At 42.6% G+C, this 14,429-nt stretch overlaps 1 protein-coding gene and 1 long non-coding RNA gene across 9 annotated transcripts in view; both read right to left on the bottom strand.

The window, feature by feature from the left end:
• N4BP2 (NEDD4 binding protein 2) overlaps positions 1-3,396 on the bottom strand; it is a 44,712-nt gene extending 41,316 nt beyond the window's left edge. For 7 of the 8 annotated variants that reach the window (XR_012763986.1, XR_012763987.1, XM_075420724.1 and 4 more), the window contains exon 1: positions 3,314-3,396. The gene's annotated coding sequence lies outside the window, so the exon portion shown is untranslated. The remainder of the gene's footprint in view (positions 1-3,313) is intronic. The other variant, XM_075420728.1, reaches the window with a different exon arrangement.
• Positions 3,397-4,414: 1,018 nt separating this feature from the next.
• Positions 4,415-14,429, bottom strand: part of LOC142361401 (uncharacterized) — a 20,094-nt gene continuing 10,079 nt past the window's right edge. Inside the window, exons 3-5 of the long non-coding RNA XR_012763985.1 lie at positions 12,538-13,293; positions 7,139-7,540; positions 4,415-5,128 (exon numbers count right to left, since the gene is read on the bottom strand). This is a non-coding gene — a long non-coding RNA (uncharacterized LOC142361401). The remainder of the gene's footprint in view (positions 5,129-7,138; positions 7,541-12,537; positions 13,294-14,429) is intronic.

Here is a 14,429-nt window from a genome sequence, read left to right as displayed (position 1 = left end):
TGTGATTTTTGGTATTATAATAAGAGTAGTTCAACTAAGGATACATGACTTCTCAGCTCTTCTCCCAAGTTTGCAACACACATAAAACGCCCTAATTAACTGTCCTTCTCAAGGTCCAGTTGCTCCAGCGTGTCCTTGGTTAAAGATACCAAGTGTTTGTTGTTCTGACAGGAGGTGATTCAGTGTAACAATCTCCTTGGTTGAACAGGTCTGTAACCATGAGATGTTCCTTACCCGGAACACCGTCTTTTACTCAACAACCATTAATCAGCTAAGTTTGAGATTGTCTTCAACACTTTGGGTACCTGTCATCCCTCCTCAGGGGAGGGGTACTGTTGTGCTTTCCCAAAGTCCTCAAAATGAGTTGGTGGGCATGGGGGGTCTCGGTGGTCTCCCCCACGGCTGGTCGCTACCTTGCGCAAGCACTTAACCTCCTTGCCTATGTGACATCTCAGAGGGAGAGAGGTGGGCTTCACAAGCCGGCACCCTGCCTCCGCAGGGTTCTGCTCCTCTGCCACAGTCCCTTCTCACGATGAGAAAGTTCCCAAAGCACAATGCCCGCTTCCCAAGACTGACGTTTGCGACAACTGTTCACTCCGGCCTGGGGCCCTACAACATCCTAAATATTTTCTGGGGAAAAAAAAAATGAAATCACCTATCAGGTCCTAGGCTGGAAACTACATTACACAGAGCTATCAGGGCCATTATAAGTATTTTCCATGTTCAAAAGCACTTCCATTGCTGAAGCCACTAGGCCAGCTGAACACAGCACAGACACAACTATTAAAGATAAAGACTATTTTCAGCTAAATGTAAACCACAGATAGATGACCTCATCCTGATTTAGGCACATCAGTAAAAAGCTTACAGCCTCCAAATGACTGTCATTACTTAATTCATTCAGATGTAAACCTGTCATTTAACTTCAGAAAGTAGTTCACACGAGTTCACCTTATATGACTGTAAAAAATGTCAGCCAGGTCAATTTAAGTGGTTTTAAATAGTGGTTTGAGTTAACACAGGCAATTTTTGAGATGGAACACAGATCAGTTACATAAACCAACCCACCGGTAGATCAAAAATCCCCAGTGGAGTCACAAGAAAAAACAGCTGGAAAACTTAACCTGTTTCATACCCACAGCTGGATTCAGGAGAAAATATCAATGCACAGTATTACTTCATTCTGATAGGCAGTTGATACCCATAAATGTATGGCATCACAGTATAACTGACAGCTAATCAGTGCCCTACTAACATTTTCATAGTAGCAGAGCCTCTGTAAGAAAAACAAAGGCAGCAGCTTCCTAAAACTCAAGGATTAATAATTCAGGAACTTATACCAGAGCTAAATTCACAAGTAGAAGAACTCTATTTAAAATAATAATTAGACTGATTATGTCAGACATTCAGCTCACAGGTAGGAGTCAAGGACAAGAGACCATGCAACACCTCAGAACTACAACCCTCCAAAATCCCTGTGACAACATATTTCTACACTAATCCAAGACAACGTCATTCTCTTTTGTAAAATGGACAAGGTCACAGGTAATGATCCACCTATACCACAAAGTGGAACAGCTCTAAGTATGGTTGTTCCCTAACACCATACCTAGGCTGATACTTTTGTCAGGCACTATTGCACTTTCACATTTGTAACACTAAGAATCTCGCTTCCCTCTACATCACTGCCTTCTCCAGCTGAAATGAATGCACTAATGTTAATACAATAGAGGGAGAGTACTTAAAAATATATATATATATATATAAATGAGATGACAAAAAAACCACAGGGCAATTCCACAGTTAAAAACAAAAAACCCCACCACACAATATGAGAAAGCCTATGAACAAGCAATTAAAGGATTTTTAAGATGTGCCATGATGCTGTTAAATTTCCTTCACAAGCTATCCACACGGACACAATCTATAGCAACACAAACTATTGCAACCTGAAAGCACTGCTAACACATGGCACCAGTGAGCCCTGCCCTAGTCACGGTGACTGTACCCAGATGAATCAGGGCTAAAACTCTCCTGCTTACAAACGTGTAACATGCTTAAATTTCTCTGTCCTTCTGTAACTTGCTTCAGGTTTACATCTTAACCTTCAACTCTCCAGTCACAGCCCAAGACATATTCTCTAAAGCTTTTATTCCAGTGAAAGGTGAAATGGATGAGGAACAGTCTGATTATCTTCCCTGTCCATCTGCTTTACCCAAAATACTTTTGGAGGTTTGTGCTTGACTTCTGTATGAATTGTTCTCATCTTTCAACTGCAAGGGCCGATTGAAAGACTTGAGATGCATACTAAACTCTGTCAAGATGCTGTACTGAAGCATTTTAAGTGTCTCTTAAGAGTCAAACTATTCTTGGCCATTTAGAACATGAGCTAAGGAAAGCACACAAGTATTTTTCCCCTCTCCTTGTAAGTCAGGCTCCTCCGAAGCCCCAGTGACCTTACAGCACCTGACCAGCAGAACCGCAGACCGCGTCCAAAGCACATGGGACTACAAGGCTACAATGGACGCAGCCCAACCACATGGTAAACACATTTCAGTGGTTCCAGACTGCTCAAACCAAATAACTCCACGAAGTGCTAAAAACCTTGCGATTTCGTTTTGCACGGGGGTGAATTTATCTCGCTGGGCTCTGCCCTGTGGGAGAGCTGCACGGGCACCCGCGTCGTCTGCGGGGGACAAGCGGGCGAAGCCTTCCCACCGACTCGCCAGCCCCGGCCCTTCCTCCAGCGGGCGCTGCCTCCACGCAGGCCCCAGCAGCGGGAAGGGCACGGCGGGGCAGGGCAGGGCAGGCCGCGGCCCTCCCCGGGGCTTCAGGGGGCAGCAGCCGGTGTTTCCGAGCGGAGGGCCGGGCACCCGGGCGCCGCCGAGCGCGCTTACAGGCTGACGGGCGAGGACGAGCCACCGGCGGGGCCGGGCCGGGCAGGCAGCCGGCTCCTCACGCCGAGGCGCGCCCGCCGCCTTCACCACAGCGGCGGGGAGCGGCGGCCCAGCGGCAGCTCCAGCCGCCCAGCCCAGAGGAAGGCCCCGGGGGCGCGCAGGCCCGGCGATGGAGGGGGGGGCCCACCGGCTCCCCACTCCCTTCCCCGCGCAGAGAGTCGCTGGAGGGGGCCCGTGACCGGGAGGGCCCGCCGCGCAGCGCCCTCCCCGCCGCCTCGCCTTCCCCCCCGCGGGCAGCTCCTCTCCAGCGACGCCCGGGGCCGGGCCCCTCGGCGGGGAAGCGGGGGAGGAGGGGGACGGGACACGAGGCTCCTCGCCGGTCGCGCCGCTTCGCGCCAGACCCCGCCGGCCTTTACCTCCCGCCGCTCGGCTCGCTGGCTTCCGCCGGACGCAGGGCCTGGGGAGCTGCTCGGCGGCGGCCGCGGAGCGGGGCAGGCTCCGGCGGGGCGTGCGCCGCGGGGACACAGTGCCGCTCTCCGTCCGGCCGGGGAAGAACAGCCCGGGAGGACGCGGCGAGCCGCCGGCCTCCTCCCCCGGCCCGCCCGGGGTCTGCCGCCGCCTCCTCCCGAGGGGACGCCTCGGAGGCCGGGCCTGCGGTGGGCGGGGGCAGCGGCCGCTCCCGGCCGGCCTCGGGTGCCCCGGGCGGGCCCCGCCTGGAGCGTCCTGCGGTGGGGCCGGGCTAGGGGCCGGGTGAGGGCAGCGGTGCTCCCCGTGAGGCGGCCTCCGCCACCGTGTCCGGCCGTTACCGGTACAGCTCGACCGCCGACCCGGCTCCCAGCGTCCACCTTCGGAAAGCGTCACTGCAGGCCCCACCGGTGCGGGGAAGGCGGTGTGAAAGGCGGCCCCTGCCTGTAGCGGGGCGTGGGGCCGGTCCCGGGACCGGGGCGAGTTCAGCAAAGCGCTGGAGGTCCCGGAGGTGGAGAAGATGCGGTCAGATCTGTTCGTCTGTAGCGACAGGTTTCAAGTTGGCAGCAAAAAGGGGGAATGTTGAACTTGCGGTGCCGCTATGCCACTTCTGGCGTCGCAGCAGGAGAGAAAGCTCCCACCGCTCAGTGATCCTGTGGATCTGCGGGCTGATGACGGAGGAGAGAGTGGCAGGGAAGAGATCCAAGAGTTTTTATGGAAGCTGAGGAGAGTCTGGTGGGATCCGGCATCAGCGACTGCAGTGGAGGTTATGAGCTGCCACAGTTGCTTCTCAACTGATGAGGAGAGGGCTTCGTTATCTGCAACAAGCAACGGACATTTGATGGGAGGTGGAGAGTGGAACATCATGGAAAGACGAAAGGGAAGAGGGACATCCTTCCGACAGATGATCATAAGCAGCTCTTAAATTCGAAGTGCTGTGAAGCCACCATGAAGGGAACTGGGCACCTGAACAACAGTTTTGAATTTATCAACACAAGAAAAGGAGCAAAGTTCTTAAGCAACAACAAACAAACAAACAAAAAAAACGCACCCAACGCTCAAGATGAGGAGGTTGTACTGGGAAACTTATTTGTCTTTTTGTAATAGTTTGTTGGTTGGAGAAATTTCGCGGTCAACAAACAGGCGTTAAAATAGAATTGGAAAATCACCCATGAAGTTTACCCATTACTGATTTCTCAGATTAGGACTTCATTACATAGCCATAGGCATCCTTGTCAGCTCTGCCTGCCCGAGCAAGATAACAGGCAGGGTCTCCCCTTCTTCCTGCCTGTTCGTGTGATTCCCAGGAGGAGATGGGAGCCTTCCCACGCCCCATTGTCTTGAGATGCCTCCCCGGCATCTGTATGCAACCGCCTCCCATCAGGGCACAAAGCCTCAGAAGGACGTGGGCTGGGGGTGCCCCGTTGTGATCTTCCTCGGCAACAGGAGCCAAGGAGGCTGCTGTGAAAGAGGAGAGGCATTTCCCCCCGAGGGGAGTGAGGTCGTCTCCCAGCCCGAAGCACCCTCACATTGTGATTCACGCCGTTCAAGGACGAGGTCCCACCCCTGAGCCTCATTTCTCCTTCATTTTCCTTCAAAGAGGGAAAGAGAGACTACTAAAGCGCTGCTTATTTAGCGCCTAATCTCACATGCTTCGCAAGAAAGACCAAGAAGTCGCAGCCAGTTTCGTGTCCCAGTCACTGATACTCCCACTGCTGCTTCCTTCTGGGGCCTGGAGACTCCTTCCCTCTGCCACCAGGACCGACCTGTTTGCATTAGAGATGTAACTTCAGTTTTAATGCCAGTGAAGAACAACCAAGTGCAAAAATAACAGCTAGTTCTAAGGTAGTTCATGCATGGGTAGCTCAGTATAGCTGTGTTGTGAAAATTGCAGAAGGGTGCTAAGAGTAATTTCTCTAGAGCTTGAGGAGCTCCCAAAGTCCTGCCTATCTGGTAGCACAGCAACTGAAAAGCAAATAGCTTCTATATGTAGGATTGTATATATGTCGCAGTAAAAGTAATGTTAGAAATTCTGAAACTAGTATTCAAAGCATTCAGTGGTTTAGGAATGAAATGGATTTAGGCATTGCTAATTTGCCTGTCACTTTGCTATTTCACTGCTTATCTTGTAGGTATGTGGTGTGCAATATTTAAATAAACAAGGACAAACGTTTAGATTTCTAATAGAATACATAAAGCATATACATACTCATCCACAGATCTGCTGTTAAGTTTCAAAAAAGCTGTCTCTTGCCATGACTCACAAAAGGAAAATAAATAATTATTCAATGCACTGATATTGTACATGTCCCAAAACCTGGAGGAAAAGCCTTGATCAGAATTTGTGTGTGCGTGTGGTGTCAATTGATGGTTTCACGCATATACCAGGAACTGTTTCCTTACTTCATGTGTTCAGTGTCTGGACAAGTATCAGAAACAAAATCTTTTTTTTTGAAGGGTGTGATGCTGGTAATGTGTTAATCATACATTTGGAAAAATAGGTCATGTAAATTCCAGTCTAATGACTGTCTTTATATTTTTAAGGTTGCCAAAAAAGAGGAAGAGAGAGGCTTTCAGCACGCTGATAGCCTCCATTAAGCTGCACTGCTAGTGGGGTGTTGCTGCTGGCACTTGATCCATGAAACTATGTCGTTCTTTGCCAGTTGTACATGTTACAGTATTTGACACCATGAAAATGCCAGACTAATCTGGGTACTGGCAAATTTGTTGCCACCACAGTTAACACTTTAAACAGGGGGGATTTCGGTATCTAGATAATTAGAATTGCTGTAATAGAGTTTCTTATGTGTGTCATTTTTTTTTTTGAGTTTTCACACAAGTTTTTCAAACATAACACAATAATCACCTATTATCTGCTATTGTTTGGGGGGGTTTCATTCCTCTGTCTCTCCTTATGTCTACAGTTGGCTTATTTTCACTTGGGGTGGCTTGAACATACAGCATGTAAGCTGTGCTGTTTGGCTCAAGTGTTTGGTCTTCACTGAATGCTTTAACAACAGATTTTCCATTTCAGTTTCTACAATGCTGCCTTCTCAAAGTAAAAATATTTCACTATGTTGTTGCTTATAACTCACATTAAAATAGTATTATTACCAGAGTTGGGCCATAAAAACAAGGAAATGTTTTAATGTTTCTGATTATATACAGCCTAAGTCTGCTCAGCAACTGTGATTTCCCTTATTCTATGCTCAAATTGTCTTTGTGGGTCTACAGTTAAAAAAGATGGGGTTAGATTTTGATTTGCAAGAACTATCTGCAGCTAAACTTCTGGTTTGAAGAACATACTGATGTGGCAAGAAAGACATGTTTAACTTTGTCAGTTTTGAAGACTTATGTTCACTTACAGTAACATGGTGAATATACAGTAATAAATACTGTAGGAAAATGCCTGAGAAATTAGAGTGCATTAAAAATTCATGCCTGCCTGCAGTACATCTGAAATAAGTTATCTTTCCAGGAACTTAAGGTATAATTTTTACCATTATTCATAATTTTACTTTGGACTGTTAATATATACAATCAAAGCCTCAGATTATCATGGTTTTTTTCTTCCTTCAGAAAGGAGAGGTGAAAAAAGCCCTCGTCTAGTTCCTGCAGAAACCATTTACATAAAAGTTGATTCAGTCCCTCCATGCTATAACCCTTCCTCTTCCTAAGGAGCCTTCCACACTTTGTTGCCAGCTTTAGGTTTCATTTACCATTGGGAGAAATAAAAACTGTCAACTTTTCCCCTTTTATTTTTTTTATGGATTTACCTTAATGCTGATTTCAGATGTTTAACTTGGCTTCTTGGAATGTCTGTGTCTCCAGTTAATATTACTTTGTCCATGATCTTGGATTTTGTGTTCCTACAAAAGATAACTCTTCCCTCAGCCAGAATTTGATTTCCAAAGTAGAAATTTAATTCCTTAAAAAAAAAAAAAAGGAGGGGGAGGGGATAGAAGTTTTATAAAAATAAATGTTCGCAGAATAACTCACATAACTGTCTCTTCTCCACCCCTCTCCAGATTTAAGTCAAATGCATATTGAATTCTGGTGGTTTATCTCCACAAAGGAACGCCACATCTGGCTTCGTCTATACTTGAAGTATATTGGTCTTCAGTTCCATGTAGCTATCGATTCCGTAGTTAACTGTAGAAACTGTCAGGCTGGTATCACTGCAGTAAAGTTAGCTAATTCACACATACATTTTTTCATTCCAAACAGTACATTTTTACTACACCTATTACTAAAATAATGCCTTAATTCCCTTTATACAGGGTTCTATTTCAGCATTACTTTCAATGGTGGAAAAGTGGTATTTAGCAGCAGCAAAAATCTAGATCATGAGGCAATTTTTGCCCCACTGAAGTGAATAGCAAAAATTCTGCTGGTTTCAATAGGATCACGTTTTTAGGTGAGCAAGTCACATGAATTCCAGCATTACCACTAATGAATTGACAAGTTACTTAACAAATCTGTACTTTGATTCACCTAGCCGTCAGTAAACTATCAAAGGAGTTTATAAAGTTACTGCTGAAAGTTAATAGTTGTAAACTTTCAAATCCTTGTTTGAAGGCATTCTAAAGCAGCGTATTACTAGTCTCCATTTAAAGTACTTGTACTTTAACAATATACTCCAGATACATTGCAGAACAGAAATAAAATTTGCTTACTATACCTGATACACTAAACATTGCTGGAATATAGGAACTACAAAATGCTTGGGGTTTTGGAAAGGAGATGCAGAGACATGATGACAACAAATGCTGTATCTCAAGAAGTAAAGAATTATACTTAATTGTATCTTCTCTTCAGGCAAAGAATGAGATAATGCTTGTATAGCTGACAGAAGCCTCACCGGTACAAGGCCCTTCTGAATTTGGAATAAGCTCACACTTCAGTGTTGATTTGTGGTGAATCTGATTCCTGTATTTGAAGTTCTCTGCTATGCTCTTTTTATCAATATTATATGTCAAATTTCATGGATATCTAAAATCCATCCTGATCTGTTTAAACTGCAGAAAGGAAATACAAACGATGCTTAATATGCCTCCTTGGCACATGATAAAAAGTAATAAGCTGACATTCATTGTAACTGTCATGTCCTTATCTCTTGAATAAAAACTGCATTGATCCTATCCCATAGCAAATTTAATATCAGAGATCTTAGAGATAAGTGTATTTAAGATACGGTCTAAGAACAAGGCTAGTGGTAAAACTGCATTTCTGTATTATTTAAAAAAAATCGGATTTCATTTATATCACTGCAGTAATTAGACAAAGCTTAACAGAAAAAAAACACCAACAACCAATAATGTTTGAGACTTCTGTAACTTCTACCATCCCCAAAATGTCTTGTAAAAAAAAGAAAAAACAAGCAGGGGGATCCATTTTATATATCAGTTAGCTGAGACAACCTCTCAAACAAAATGCTACAACCATTTAACTACACCATGCAATACCACAGAGCAGGTTAACAGTTACTGTCCAGTTGAAATTGTAGGAACTTTGTAAGCGGGGTCCTGTTATCTGAACTGGAATTTGACCAGGATGTGAAAGTTTACTTACTGATTTTTACAAAATAATTGTTGTATGCTGATCAAGAAGGAGGACTGTTGCCAAGGTACAGTATCATTAATGGCCTCCATTCATTGGGAAAGCCAGAGCTGTAAGAACAAAACTACCCCAGGACAGAAAATCTCCAGGTTTCCAGTCTGCAAGGTAACTGCCTTGAGGCAGTTGTTAAGAGGACAGCCACAACTGCAGAAGAAACTGCACTGATTTTGAACTGGGCTAAAATTTTCTAGGTTAAGACAGAACTAACATCACTGAAGAATTTGCAGTCAGACCAGCGTTTTATTTTCTTGGGCAGCTGAGCTTCTCCTGGGATATATTATCTAGAGTCAAGTCCCCCACATAAGTGATGGCTACTGAATCCAAATCATCCTATGTTGGACTTTTCTTCGCTAAGGAAAACATAGGGCAGAGGCAGAAAGGAAAAGAATTTTGTTTATTTTAGTTGGAACAATATAATATGATATGTATTTGTCATAGTTTAACCTGGCAGCCGGCAACTAAGTGCTAGACAGCCGCTCACTCACCCCTCCCCCTCCCCCCCAGTGGGATGGGAAGGAGAAACAGACAAAAGGGGAAACTCATGGGTTGTGATAAAGACAGTTTAATAAGACAACAAAGCAAATACTACTACTAATAATAATGAATATGCAAAACAAACTATATACAATTTTCTCACCACCCGATGACCAATTCAGAGTCAGTCCCCAAGCAGCAACTGCAGAACCCCGAACTTGCAGATTTTATGAATTTTGCAGAACTCCTAAAAAAGACTGAACTCCCGCCAGACAAGGGAGGATTTGAACTCCTGGAGGAGAGAAGAGCAGATTGCAGCCCCCCAGCCAATCCCCATTCATAAACTGAGCATGACGTCTATGGTAGGAAGTATTTCCATTGCCCAGCTTGGCTATGTGTCTAGCTATGCTCCCTCCCAGCTCCTGAACACCTGCTCATTAGCTGAATATGAGAAACTGGAAAAAGTCCTTGATTTCTCAGCAACAACTGAAAACATCACTGTTATCAACATTCCTCTTGTACTAAACCCAAAACACAGCAGCTACTGGGAGGAAATTTAACTCTATCCCAGCCAAAACCAGGACAGTATTGGAGGGTTAAAATAATCTTATGTTCTCACCTGCCTACCTTCCCTGCGATAGCATGTCAAAACTAGAAACTACCTTGTTTGTATTAGGATTTCCTAAAATGTATTAATTCCCAAGTTTACTTAATGTGACCAAGTCATGCTGAGATGTAGAATTTAAGCACTTGAAAGCAAACCATTTACTGAAAAAGTCAATTTGACATTTTAAAGAAAATGATAAAAAAGCTATCAGTTGTTTTCTTTTCACTAGGTAATGTTATTTCAAGTAAAAATTTGGCTTCTTCTAGTTTATATATTTTCATACCTTACAGGTTTTGTGATATTAAAGGTTATCAGTTCATTTCACCTTACTAAAATACTGGGAAAAAAAATCATTAAAACTTTTCAGTGATTCTAAGTAAAACCCAGTACTCTCATTCTCCTGGAAGTTTTGGGATGTCTATTGTTTGCTATATACTGAAATTTTTAATTGTTAAAACATTGGACCTTGCTGCAGAATGGAATTTCTAAGCAGATATAATGTTATGTATGAGCTTGAATTTTAGGCAAGTTTCAATCATCTGTTAATGTCATTTGAATGAATAAACGCTCTACCTGTCAAGACAGACTCTACTTCATTGTCTGTACAATTCATTTACCAGAAGTTAATGGCTTGCCAATCATAAGTGATTTATGAATCCTCAGAGTTTACCTGATTTACGAATCCCTCTGTTTACCTCAGAGTGACTGACCTTCAATTAATAGAAGATTAAAACAATACAAAAATCTGTTTTATTTCTTTCCCCAAAGAGCTCCATAGAGACCTTATTTCCAAGTACAGATCCTACCCAGACACATGTATTTTAAAAAATTTGCTGATACCACAACCCAGTGCCTTCAAAATTCTACGATGTAAAAGTATCTTGCAGGTTTCCTGCTTAGCGTCAATCTTCCTCACTCACCATTTGTTACACGAAAGCTGGCTAGCTACAGCAACCCTTGCGCTCGACCTCTGTCGCGAACATCTGTGAATTACTCCAACTGCTTATAAAAATAAATTAGGGAACTCGTTATGGTCTAAACCCACTAGCACTCATTTATGAATTAAATTTCACTAACTAGTTTCTAAACTTGAATAACTTGTATGCTGCATGTCTTATGCTGAAACAAGAAGCCAAGGAGATGGGGAAAGGGAGCAGGGAGTGATGTGCATTTAAAAACAGCTGTATAGACTACTTTTTTTTTTTTTTTAAAGAGGAAATCCTTTGTTTGGTATGTGATTCTTTGTAACTGTCACATGATAGAACTCAATTATTTAGATAGAAAACTGGCTCCATGCTATTTGGTTGCTGCTGAATGGGGAACAAGGCCTTCTTTTGCTTTCCTGTAAATTCTGACCTCTTTTTTTTTGGTCTCTCTAAAATCCACCTATCACTTCTACTTTTTAACATTTCACACCCTTTGTCACTGGAAATGGGGCCACATTCTTTCCCAGTGAATAACACCAGCAACAAAAGAAACTCAAATTTAGAAAGCAGCAGGCAGCTAAGGCCACCTTATGGTTTCAGAGACATAAAATGACAGTCACTCATTGTAACAGGGTAGTCCAAAGTTTCTGATTTATTTGAATACTAGGCAAAAATTAGTTAGCTCAGACCTGCCAAATTCATGCAAATTCCAAGCCCGGAGAACAAGAGAGTCAGATCTTAAGACAAGCTCCACTCCACCCTATTCTAGCTTATGACACTCAGATTGGTATCTATAACCAGATTTAGCTCACACACACAACTCAGGATGGAGCACAGGTGGTGTAATTTGGATCTGGGCCCATGTGCAATAGACAACTTATTAAAAAAAAAAACCAACACAAAACAAAACAAAACTAAAACCCTGAAAACAGTTAATACAACCAGCATGAAAACATGCTTAAGCTTTCTTCAAATAGATGATCAAACACTGAACTCTTTCAATTACTTTATTCCTCTGTTTATCGAAACCTGGAAGAAAGAACACACTAACTTAAAAGAAAATTGAAATGGGAGTAGTTTGTATTTTCTATGTAGTTCTTCAATTTCTGAGCTATGATTGCCTCTTCTGTACAGCAGTGATAGTTAGGAGAGAACAATGCGTACTTCAAAACCACGTAAGAATTTTATCTTTACATCAGCGTTTGTTATGAACTTGCCTATTTTCCACATACAAAAAATAAACTATATATACTACACAGTACTGAAGAGTAGAAAATGAAAAGGTTAAATACTCAGCAGAACAAATTGCCAGTTTTCCCCTCATCCATACACATGTTCGTAATTATTTGTCTCAGCAGCATTTGCAGTTTGTGACTCTGACGACTCTTAAGGCAACTGTTTTTGGACTCTCCTCATTGCTGCTTTTCAAATTCAGCAGTGACCAAACGCACACACAAGTAAACCCCTATCTGGATTATATTTAAACCTATTATTAGGTTTGAAATAGAAAACAAACAACGCTTCCATAATTCAAGCTTCTTTCACTTACCTTTCAACACTCTACACTGTCAGGTTCACCCCTTCATGGATGGCATGTTGTGCCACTCCCAAGCACGACTGCAGCCACTGTCACATGTATGTTCTTCCCTGGGCGCAGCAAGAAGACATTTACTAACCATGGCAGCATCAAAACAGCAGGGAGGACACACGTATGCAGAAGCAAAAGCTCCCAATATATGTTGATGAAGCTCTCTAGCTGACCTGGAGCTCCCCTTCATTTGTAAACAGGGAGCAAAAGAAATCCACAACAATTTCCTTTTTAGCTTTGAATTTTAATAGTACACTCTGGTTTTTAAAAATCTTCTTGCAAGCTTGCTTGCAAGCAAGTTTTAGAACAGATTTTTTTGTAGCTTCCAAATATACAAAGCCAAAATTGAATTAGAAAGGAGCCTCTACATTAAGTAAATATGAACTGTAGGTGTAACTAGTTTTAAGATACACAACAGAACACTTAATCATATTGTTCTCAGAATTTGGCTTCTCCAGCTCAGCTTGAATTTGGCAAAATTGTACTTACTGATCACAAACAATGATATTTAAAATATACTTGCAGTTCACTCAGGACTATTTATTTCACCTTATACCTCTGCATTTTTTGTTTGCTCACGTGAAACTCCCTAATGCTTAGGCAGCTGCAAATTCTCTACCACATCTGTTCGTCTTTGCTCCTCTCATTTCTCCTGTTCATTCAGACCTTTTCTTGTGTTCCCATTTCTCATATCCTGCAAAGGGCCAAGGGACAAACCTTTTGGAAAGGAGCACAGAGACAAACACCAAAATAAGGGTTAGGAAAGACAGACTAAATATCACTGCAAATTTGCTTAAATTCAGGAAACTGTAAAGCCCTTGGGTGTTTTTATTCATAGATTATGTCAGCATTTGTGTAACTCCTTACTTGCTATATGAAGCTGCTTCCTCAGGGGCTTTAAGGGTCTATTGCTAGATGAAATTCTTCTCCCCTAGAAGTAATGTTATGTTCTCTCTTACTATATTCAGAATCTGATAGACTTGTCGACATATTTTTTCATTTAAATCTTTTTTACTATGAAGCTTTGTGAGAGAACATATTGTTACAGTTTTTGGAGCAAGGATACAAGCCTAGCAGAGTGCATCCAGGCAGTGTCAAGCTAAATGATACTGAAAATAGATTTAAAAAATGGTTCACTCAAGTTTTCTTCTCCATGTGCCGGATCAGAAGTGGCTGCTGAGCAGATCTTGAAGGAAGTTTAAAAAACATTTATTAAGTATAGATCAATGGCATTCCATAAGCAAAAACTGAGTACATCTAAAGTAGTGACTTTAACATTATCATGCTGGCTGTAAGTCTTTGTCTGCCTTTTTAATGGTCTCAGATAAAGGAAGTTTACAATTTTAGCATGCGCTTCCCTGAAAATACAAATGATCAGGTTTAAGTATGCAGTGTCTGGAAGATAAAAAGAACAATACAGAGATATACTTAAGAAAGCAAGTGTTTATGTGCTTGATACAGTGTAGTTCTAGTATATTACACAGAGCGCACATGAGCTGCCTTGCCAAATTCAGATAGGATATAAATAGTGGTATTAGATGTTGGTAAAATTGTAACTGGATACGTATCAGTCTACTTTACAAGCAGTAATCCCTCTGCTGGCATTTAATATCATCGCCTTCAGCGATGACTCTACCATTATGGACTTCTTAATATTCCATCATGGAGAATTTTAGGTTAGAAATCTGACTATTCTGAACACAGCTTTTGTATTACTAAGCATTCATGTTTGCCAAGACTATGCTTTTCTTATCTCTGTATTTGCTCTCGCCTTGTCTAGCCTGCTTCTAGCTTTGTCTACTCTATATCTGATATTCTGTCCTCTCTTTAGACACCAATTCATTGTCAGCTTT

This window comes from Opisthocomus hoazin, chromosome 5 (genome assembly GCF_030867145.1).
Source record: "Opisthocomus hoazin isolate bOpiHoa1 chromosome 5, bOpiHoa1.hap1, whole genome shotgun sequence".
NCBI classification, from domain to species: Eukaryota; Metazoa; Chordata; class Aves; order Opisthocomiformes; family Opisthocomidae; genus Opisthocomus; species Opisthocomus hoazin.
Note: the sequence above shows the minus strand (reverse complement) of the source record. Positions and strands in the feature narration are given on the sequence as shown.